Raw genomic sequence first — 10,533 nt, forward strand, 5'->3', positions numbered from 1 at the left:
TCGTCACGATTTTCGCTTGCCACATTATATTCTTACTTTTCTTAACTAATGATCAAGTGAATGATCAAGTGAAAGTGAATGTGACAGTTCCTTCCAGTTAATCCGGATCAACACGTTGTAGCACATCCTTTTGTACTACAGCCTCTAGCTGCAGTTTTATAGTGTGTTTATCAGACTATTTAAAAATCATTACCAAGCGATCTCCCATTGTGGGAATTGGATGAGAGTCAATCTTTTGGCTCCTATCACATATTTTATTTTTTTTACTTTTGTGTCATAATCTGTGTTAGCTTTGGGAAGACTGTAGAGGACTCTCACCCCACCGAACTTATGTCTTGTATCCGTTAGTTTATCTATAAATACTTTACTTGCTGAGAAAAAAAAAAAAGACTAGTCAGACTAGTACAAATAAAAGGATAAAACTAAATATATAAATAAAACATTAATAGTACTATAAATCTAAAAGTAATCTTTTTTTAACAAGTGAGGATAAGTTTGGAAGGAAGATAAAGTAGGTGTGCTACTCGCCCCTACACCTCGCCTCCCAAGGAATTTTTTTCCCCCAGCAATCCGCCTCCGTCCATGTAGAGACGGGGTATCCCATCCGCTGAATGAAATGTGGGAGTGGACCTCCATCCGTCTGCCCCAACCCTGGGTCTTTGGCCCAATTCAGTTATTTAGGCTTAAAATGGTTCAAAAACACATTCATACTTGTTTTTGGACCATTTTGGACCCAAAATTTGATTACAAAAATAAGTATATTTAATAACTGAAAACAAAAAATAAATTATATGAATAGAAACTGTTAACTATATACTAAGTTTCAACTAATACTATTAAGTATTAACTAATAATTATCACTAAGGCACTAAGCTATTACAATTATACAAATTAAGAGAACTAACAAACTATTACAATATTACAAATTTATCTAAAAATAGCAAATATTACAAATTATACTATTAACTATTTTAGCAACATTACAATTAATTATAAATTAATAAAATCATAACATTTCAAATTTAATCAATTTGGGGTGGCAGTGAGTTCACTGAGTTGTGTCGACCGCTGTGAGATTGTGAGAATCAAGATTATAAAACCTGCAATATTAATAAGTTAAAAATAAAACAAATTAGAATTATAAAGTTATAAACATGAAACAAAAATTTAAAATACAAAATATTAAAAGTACTAACCAAGATGAGATTGGGTCATTAAGATGAAGATGAGCCAAGATCATTGGGTCTTTAGGATTAGGATTCGGCATATGTATATTTAGAATTAACTATATACTAAGTTTCAAACAATTCACATGCACATTCATCCTCCACAGCACACAATTAACAATCTCATCCTCATTTAATCTCATCCTCCATCATCTATTGCATAAATTTTATATATATATATATATATATATATTAAAAAAAAAAAAAAAAAAAAAACCTAGATGAGATTACTAGAAATCAGTCTTACCTTCGTTGTGACAGACGGCGAGAGGACTTACAGCAGGTGAAGGGGGAAACTTGCTGGCCGCTAAGACTCGGGAGGGTTAACGGCTTCGGGATAATGAGGGGGGAAGGGCTGAAAGGTTATAAATACAAAGCTCAAAGTGGCACTATTTTGATTCTGGGAATTGTCAAAAAAAAATCCAAGCATCAAAATAATGATGCTTGGATTTTTCTTTTTAATTAACATATATTATAAATATAAATATATAAAATATTATACATATATATATATTATATATATGGGCAGCGGGGTGGGAGAGAGATCACCCTCATCTCGGCCCCCCTAGTGGATGCGGGCAAGGCCACCCTAAGATAGAGATAAAAAATTTATGAATAATATAAGATAATTTGTAAAGAATAATAAAATGAGTTAATATTTTATGAAATTTTGAAAAAGGAAAGAAAAAAAAATTAAATAAAAAATATTATAAAGTTAAAATATTATTAGAATATAATTTTTGTTTGAGAATTTAAAAAAATTAAATTGTTATTTATTTTTTATTTGAAATTTTAAAAAAGCTGTAATAATTAATTTGAAAAAATTGTAATGATTAATTTGAAAGTATTTATGTTTAAGTAATATTTAAAAAAAAATATGCTTAGATGAAAAATTTGTGACGAAATTTTATTTCCAAACAAGCCTGACAGTCTAGAAATTACTTCCATATATCAATCATGATCCGGATTGGAAAAAGTAAAAAGTAAAATGAAAAAAGAAATTATTATTTTGAAATGCTTTTTAAATAGCCAAGAGGGAAAAAAAAGGCTTTATAAATGTATAGGACTCTTTATTTTTATTTTCCAATAAGATTAAAAATGACCAAACTTTGCATATTGGGACTCTTAACACATCTATAAAATGCTTTCTTAAATGGCCAAGAGAAAGCATATATATAAATATATGTTAAATATTTATAATTCTGTCCCTGTTAATTTCTGGCCATTTTGACCTGTTTCGATTTATTCTGGTTGGATTTCGATATTTCGGCCGAATTTCGGCCAGTCTCATAATTGTTTACAGTTTTTTGCTTGCAGAGCTCCTGAGTCTTAGATTGTGTATGGGTAATGAAATATACGAGATATTTCTATTATTATTTTTTACTTATTTATTATTATTATTTAATATTTTTTTATTATTTTGTCACAACATTTTTATCATTATTAATAAATCATATGAAATTACCTAACTACCTAAATCTAACTTTAAAGTAATGATAAAATATTGAATTCACTACCCAAATATAACTTTAAGTATCATTTGAATAGTAAGTTGAGATGAGATGAGTTAATATAAAAGTAAAAAATTAAATAAAATATTGTTAAAAATTATTTTTTAATATTATTATTTTAAAATTTAAAATTTAAAAAAATTATTATATTTTATGTAAGAATTTAAAAAAATTATGAGGATTAAATAAAATATGACGAAACTAGTCAAGATAAATCTCAATCCAAAGTTTGTTTTACTCGTACAATTCTCCGTCTTCATCTCAAGTCGTTCTTACTTTAGAGTATCATCATTGACTTGGCCAAATGATAAGGATAATCAAAATTTAGATAATTTGTGCCAAAAAGACCCTACATTGGGTTGGGAGCCTTGGGCATATCTAAAATAATTTAGATTTCAACTACAATACTTGACCAAAGATAGAAGACTACTGTTAATTCATTAAATATTAAAACACTAGTTTCTCACTCCAAATAAATATTAAAATACTAGTTTCTCACTTTAAGAAAAAATATTATTTGATTTGTAATTAAGAAATTTAGATAGGAATTTAAATGAATTTAATTAAATATTTTTTGTTATTAATATTAAATGACTTTTGAAAATATGTTTTTTTAATATTAATTTAATTAGAATATAATTATTATTATTAACATTTAATTGGTAGAATTACAAAATATGAAAAAAATAAATCAAATAAAAAATTATTAAGGGGTGGTTTGTTTTCAGATATGAAATGAGATTAAAGTTAAAAAGTTGAATAAAATATTGTTAGAATATATTTTTTAATATTATTTTTGTTTTGAAATTTGAAAAAGTTGAATTATTTATTTTATTTTGTATGAAGATTTGAAAAAATTGTAATGATGAGAAGAGATGAGATGAAATATTTTTTAAAAATAAATAAGGTTTAAATTAATAATATTTTATTATTATATAAGAAGTGAATGAATTATTTAATGTAAAGATTAAATTTAAATAGAATAGATAAATGTAAAAGAATGAGATATTAGTTAACTTTTAAAAATTGATTTGGCCTTACACGTAATATCTCTGATGTATTTCAGTGTCAGAAAAAGCATTAAGCATGACTAGACGTGTCAGATCCGTTCAAATAAAAAGATAAAATTAAATATATAAATAAAACATTAATAGTACTATAAATATAAATTTAAAAGTAATCTCTTTTTTGGTTGATAAGTTTAGAAATAAGATTTGAAGAAAATTTTATAAATAATTTATAAATAATAATAAAATAATTTGAGAATATTTTAAAAAGTAAATAATTTTTAAAAAAAAATATATTATCAAATTAAAATATTATTAGAATATAATTTTTTAATATAATTTTTGTTTAATAATTTAAAAATTGAATTATTTTTTATTTAAAAATTTTAAAAAATTATAATGAATACTAATTGTTTTATTAAGTACCACACTCGGCATTGAGGAAGAGAGATAAATGATTTTGGGAAAGAGAGGATTTGGGCTTGTTGATAGGGTTTAGGATGTTCAAAGTATAGTGGTGAGTACATTTTTATGTAAGAAGAGAGATGAATAGTAGTGTTGTCGGTATGTAAAATATATTATTTATATCAATTAAATGGTAAAATTTAATTTATTTAATTCAAATTTTAAAATTTATATTATAAATCAAAGTATGTCATATAAATATTTTATTAAATATGTTATACATATCAACTTATAAATTTTTCGTGTCTGTAATGAGTATATGAATTTCCTTAGTCGGGTGAGTTCATGTTCATTCTTGGTCTAAATGTGTTATCCACACCAAATTTCCGATACCACCAGTATTTGTACCTCTTCCCTTCATAGGCTAACTCTTATCTTTTTGTTTTCAAACTTGCTAATTTGTCAGCCAATAGGAAAAATGAATCATGAATATCATTTTTTTCTTAACATAAATAAGAATAATGATAGCCTTATACTTGTTTTACTATAATTTTACAATCAAGTTATTATTATTATTATTATTTATTTTTTGTTATTTGAATTTAGATTAAAAATTTTAAAAAAACAGGATCTTCTTTTATAATTTAAAAGAAAATAAATTTAATTAATCAATGTAATTATAAAATTTAATTAAAATTTAATTCATAATAATTAATTTTCTTTAAATTATATGATTATAGTTTATTGAATTTTTTTTTTTTTTTAAATTACACAAAAATGTTATGTTTTGGAATTTTTTATCCAGAGTGGACGATTAAAGAACAAAAATGTTATGTTACACAAGCCGGACTCATCATGATTTGGTCGAACCCAGATAATTATTGGAGCGAGAGACCTTATCACGATCACCGCCTAATCCTGCAGATACATGCACAGCGACAAGTACCTTTTCTGCCGACAATTTGCTATTGGCTTCTCCTCCAAAAAGGCCCATAATTGCTTCAATCTGGCAATTATTATCTTCGGTGGGTGCAATGTCATGATTGGCCATCACAAATGTAAGAATTAAATTAATTGTATAGATTTAAATGTTGAGTTGAATTAAAATAAAAATTAAAAATTAAATAAAATATTGTTAAAATATTTTTTTTAATATTATTATTATTTTTAGATTTAAAAAAATTAAATTATTTATTATATTTTATGTTAAAATTTAAAAAAATTATAATAATAAATTAAGATAATTTTGATTCCTCTAGTCATTAGGTCCACACTTTCTTCCTTATGTTCAACTATAGTCTATATCATGTATATTGTAAGAGAAATTTTATTTGTAGTTTTCATTTAAAAATTACATATACAAGTTCTTTATTAAATAAAAAAAAATTATTTTAATAAGAATATTATTGTAAATTTAAAAATATTTAAATATAAAATTAACTAAACTTATAATACAATGCTCATTTAAAAACTGTTCTTAACATTGCTCCAAATATAACCTGGACCAAACTTCAACTTGCCATGCATCCTCGATCTCAGACTTCAGTCTTGGAGGAATTAATCAATGCTCCAATTCCATGCATCCCATCTGATCAACTTATCTCCTCCTTGGCATATATATATATATATATATATATATATATATATATATATATATATATATATATATATATATCCTAGTAGTGGCTCAACGTGCGAGGCACGTTTGCCCATTTGGAAGGAAAAAAAAATAAGAACACAAAAGTCCTCTGTTCTAGAAGCAAAAAATAGCACAAATTGATTAAAAAATGTATTCATTACATACAACATAAATGTATTGGTTTTAAAGCTGTAATAGCTTAGAACATAGGAAATTAATTCATTTCAGTATTCTGTGCAGGTAGATTTCCATGCCTATTATGCAACAGTTATCAATCATCTTCAACTATAACAGACAGCAGCTAGTTCTTCTCTTTCGGATTCTTCAAGTTTTCAACCCTTTTCCCTTGATTTCTTAAAATTTTATAGCTATACAACATCCAAAAATGATTGCTAATGGATGTGAATTTTACATCATGAATGGAAGATACAGCATTCACGCACTCAAAAATCTATTTTAATTTGCTAAAAGAAATATCGGAGGTATTACAAGCCTTCTCAAAGTCTTCAACCAAATGAACTAAAAACATTTAGGATAGAAACCCATAGAACCTCACGGCCATGCATCAGGAGAGAATTTTTCACCGGCCGTAGAGCTAAATTTGGGGCCGCTCTTACCATACTGGATAAGGTACTTGACGGGGTACCCTTTCAGCTTATGAAGTGCAATCCCAAGATCATTGAAAGTCAAAGTTGTAGATCCAATCATAGAAATCAAAAGATGAAAGAATAAGGCAACCAGATGAAAAGACTACTCAACTTATCAAAAAAAGGGAAGAATGATTAACCCAGGAAAAAAGGAGAGGTCATAAGATAACAAGCATGGAAAGAAGAATGAAAGGTCATGGGATAACATTTATTTGAAAACATTGTTTGAACTCACCATTCTCCAATAGGACTGTATTTGCAGTTAATGTAAGGGTCTGATCTAAGTTGAAAATTTCAGGATTGATTAATGGAAAGGGAACTTTTTTAAGAAGTATTTCTTAAAAAATATGTAAAGCACACACATGGTAAAACCACTCCAACATCCAGACAAAGGAGAAAGATGCTAAAAACATTTATGCACATAAAGTAATTAAGAAAGTTAGCATATAAAACACATGGTAAAACCACTCCAGCATCTAAGACCAAATGAAAAGCACACACAATCAGAGACACAAGCATTGCCCATGGCCCAAAATATATGGCAACAAAAAAAGTTGATCATGGCTGATTGGCATATAGCACTAATGAAGGGTTACTGGTACATCATGATATGTTAAAATGCTCAGCACAGACTTTTCATGTTTGATAACTTAATCACTTATAGATATTCTGAATAAGGGCTGCTAAAGGCCAACAAACCCACTCATATAAAGCAATAAAAACTAAAAATGAGTTAGTCAATGTCACTGAATGATAGTATTCAAAAGATTCATTCCCAATAGCCTAAATATATTGTCGTTTATCTATGTACCTTTGCAAGAGGGAAAGGAACTTTCACATAGCGAAGTCATTCCCGAATCATGTCATACATAAGTTCCGCCAACAGTGTGCCAAGATCTTGGTAAAAATCATATCATACCAATGCAACAGGCAGAACAATTTATTTTTTTAATAAAACTTTATTTTACCTATAAAAAAAGCCAGAACATTGAGAAAGAGAATTTTTACCAATTCATGTATAGTAGTAAAGACCCCTGGTGCACCATGCTCATAAAATTTTCTCATGCTCGTGCCATCATCTTTTAAGGCTGCAATTGCACCAGGGTTGGATTCTGCAAAAAAACATTGCCAGGAAATTGTCAATAACTAATTTAAAAATAACATACAGCCACCATGAGTGGTAATGATTAGTTTTAAACTTCAACTAAAATAATTTATCACCAGATTGCAAATGATAGATTCAAGACATATTTGATATATCCATCCCCAATGTGTGGAAGAAAGCCATATTGTTTTACAAAGTGTGCCGATTGATTCAAAATCCTATCCTCAGTACCAATCGTTGTAGCAGGTCTCATAATTGTGGCATGTAGAGGAACTACATTCATTATTATCCATGTGACATGCCATGTGAGCATATTTCCGTTCAATTGCTCAACAAAAATCTAATGGAATGATCTTATTGAAAGAATTATCAAACCCAAGGAATAAAGATTCAACCCAATGAGTAAAAATATGAATGTGTAATTTAATATTTAACCTTAAATAATACATGAGTAGTAGGAAAGCCATAATTTTGGTGTTCTCTTCCGGTCAAACATTCTCTTGTATCTTTTTCTTTCTCTCTTTCAACTATCTCTGCAAGTAATAATATACATATAGATTCTACAACCAACTGCCACCATTAAATCAGAAAGTATACAGAAAGAAACTGCATTTTTTATGACGGATCAAGAGAGGAAAATCTTGTAGTACTGTATGATCCATTGAAGAGACCAGTGTTCAACAATTAGCGAGCATGACATCATTAATTTGTACAATTTACAACAAAAAGTTGATCTAAAACAAATGATCTATCATGCATGCTAGCTGCATGATCATGTATTACACATGTATATATATTGATTGATTCTTCGACCACTAAAAGAGAACAAAAAACCCTAGCTAGCTACCATATCATAGAAACTAATTACCCCTTAATTACTTTCTATTTCTGTTTCAACTCCAACCCTATAAATCTGCAGGGTGAGAACCTAACCTTGTACTCTGATATGGTTTCAAGCTTAGGTGACCAAAGTTGTACCTTAGACACAACAAGCTCTTCGTAGTGCTTCTGCAACTCAGGCGTGACCGCATAAATATTTAACCTCAATCAATTATTGTCTATATATAGCAGTAAAAAGAATTACTCTTGAAGTATTTTTAACAAAAAAAAAAAACAAAAAACAAATGCCCAGGACCCATGTGCCTCCGAAAGAGCAGTGATATTCAGTTCTCCCGAGCCAGAAATAACGAATGCACACTTTTTGTGTCCTTGAGTGACTGAAAAAAAGAAGAAAATAAAGAAAATAAGAGAAGCAAGTTAGCGCCTCAGAAAAATCAAAGCAGAGAGAGCCGAGAGGCAGAGCTGAGAGAAAGAGAGAGGAACTTGAAACGAAGGTAGCTGGAAATACAGTATCGAAAACAAACAAACACCACCAAACAACACCAAACAGAATTGAAAAAACAAAATGAAAATCAACGGTGGCGCGTGTATGACACGCCACACTGGAAAGGAGCCATTCGACCGGTCAAGACGTTGCCGGAGTCGTTGGGCCCTGAGCTGCCGCGCATGGCGTCGACGGAAGATGAATAGCGGTGGTTTGAGAACCTCACGCGTTTCCTTTAAAACGCGCGTCGGCGCAACGAGCTGCTCTGATTGGCTCCCAATCTTGTCGATCGTAAGATTGACAGGTGAGGCTTCTCCTGGTGGTGCGCGTGTCGGACGGTGGTCATCGGTGGAGCTCGAAACGACTACCCCCTTTATTCAGCCAAAAACCTGAAAAAAAAAAAAAAACAAAAAAACCAAACCAAAACAACCAGACACGAAGCACCGGTGAGGAAAGGGAGGAGAGGAAGAGGAAGAAGGAGCCGAAGCTCCCCTTCCCCCTAGCTTGATTCAGACGAGCGAGTTTCTATCGAGAGAGGGCCTGTTTCTATCGAGAGAGAGCATCTGGTTTCTATCAAGAGAGAGAAAGACTGTGGTTTAATTGAGAGAGAGGCTATCAGACGGAAGCTTAACGAAAATTACTGTAATTCTGTTAAAATAAGAATTTTCATTTTATTCCGTTAAATAGCCACTTATATAATAGTAATAGATATATATGTATATATAGGATTTCATTCGCTGACCAAAATTCTTAGAATTTAGACATGATTGTTTTGTGGTTCTCGGCACCTCCTGCAACTATTATCCAGGCTTTGTGGCAGTAATTATTGTTTCTTTTCAGTATGATATTTCCTACCAAACATGACCAAGTCATGGGGAATTAATTCCACAGAGATAAAAAAAAATTCCAAAACCACTCACATGTTTCTAAATCTTTTCAAACACCTACAGATTTTTTATTTCAAACCTTTAATTTTTTTATATAATTATTATCTAATCATTATAATTTTTACAAACTTTAAAATAAAAAATATATAAATTCAATACAATATTTTTAAAAATTTTAAACTAAAAATTATATTTAAATAATTTTTTATTTTTATAATATTTTTATTTAATTTTTTTCTTTTTTTAAAAAATTTAATAAAATATTTTAATTTAAAATATTTTACTATTATTCACATATTATTTTATTATTATTTATAAAATTTTGAAATATTTCAAATGTCCAAATCAAATTATTCGCACTGTAGTTTAAAGAAAGTTTGGTCTCAATTTGTAAAGAGATTGGTTTGGACACCACTGATTTTATTTCCGTTTGTTCCGTCTGAAATTTATTGTGCCGGAAATGTAATCGGCATGGCTTAGGTGGGTATTCCGTTCCAGGTTAATTTCCGGCCATTTTGACTTGTTCCGTTCTATTTCAGACGGATTTCAATCATGATCTGGATTGCATAAAGTAAAAAGTAAAATGAAAAAAATTTATTATTGTGAAATATTTTTTAAATAGCCAAGAGGGAAAAAAAGGCTTTATAAATGTATCGTACTCTTTATTTTTATTTTAATTTTTTAATAAGATAAAAAACCAAACTTTACATATTGACACTCTAACGCATCTATAAAATGCTTTCTTAAATGGCCAAGAGAAAGTATATAAATATTTATAATCA

Source organism: Juglans microcarpa x Juglans regia, chromosome 2D, assembly GCF_004785595.1.
Source record: "Juglans microcarpa x Juglans regia isolate MS1-56 chromosome 2D, Jm3101_v1.0, whole genome shotgun sequence".
Taxonomy (NCBI): Eukaryota; Viridiplantae; Streptophyta; class Magnoliopsida; order Fagales; family Juglandaceae; genus Juglans; species Juglans microcarpa x Juglans regia.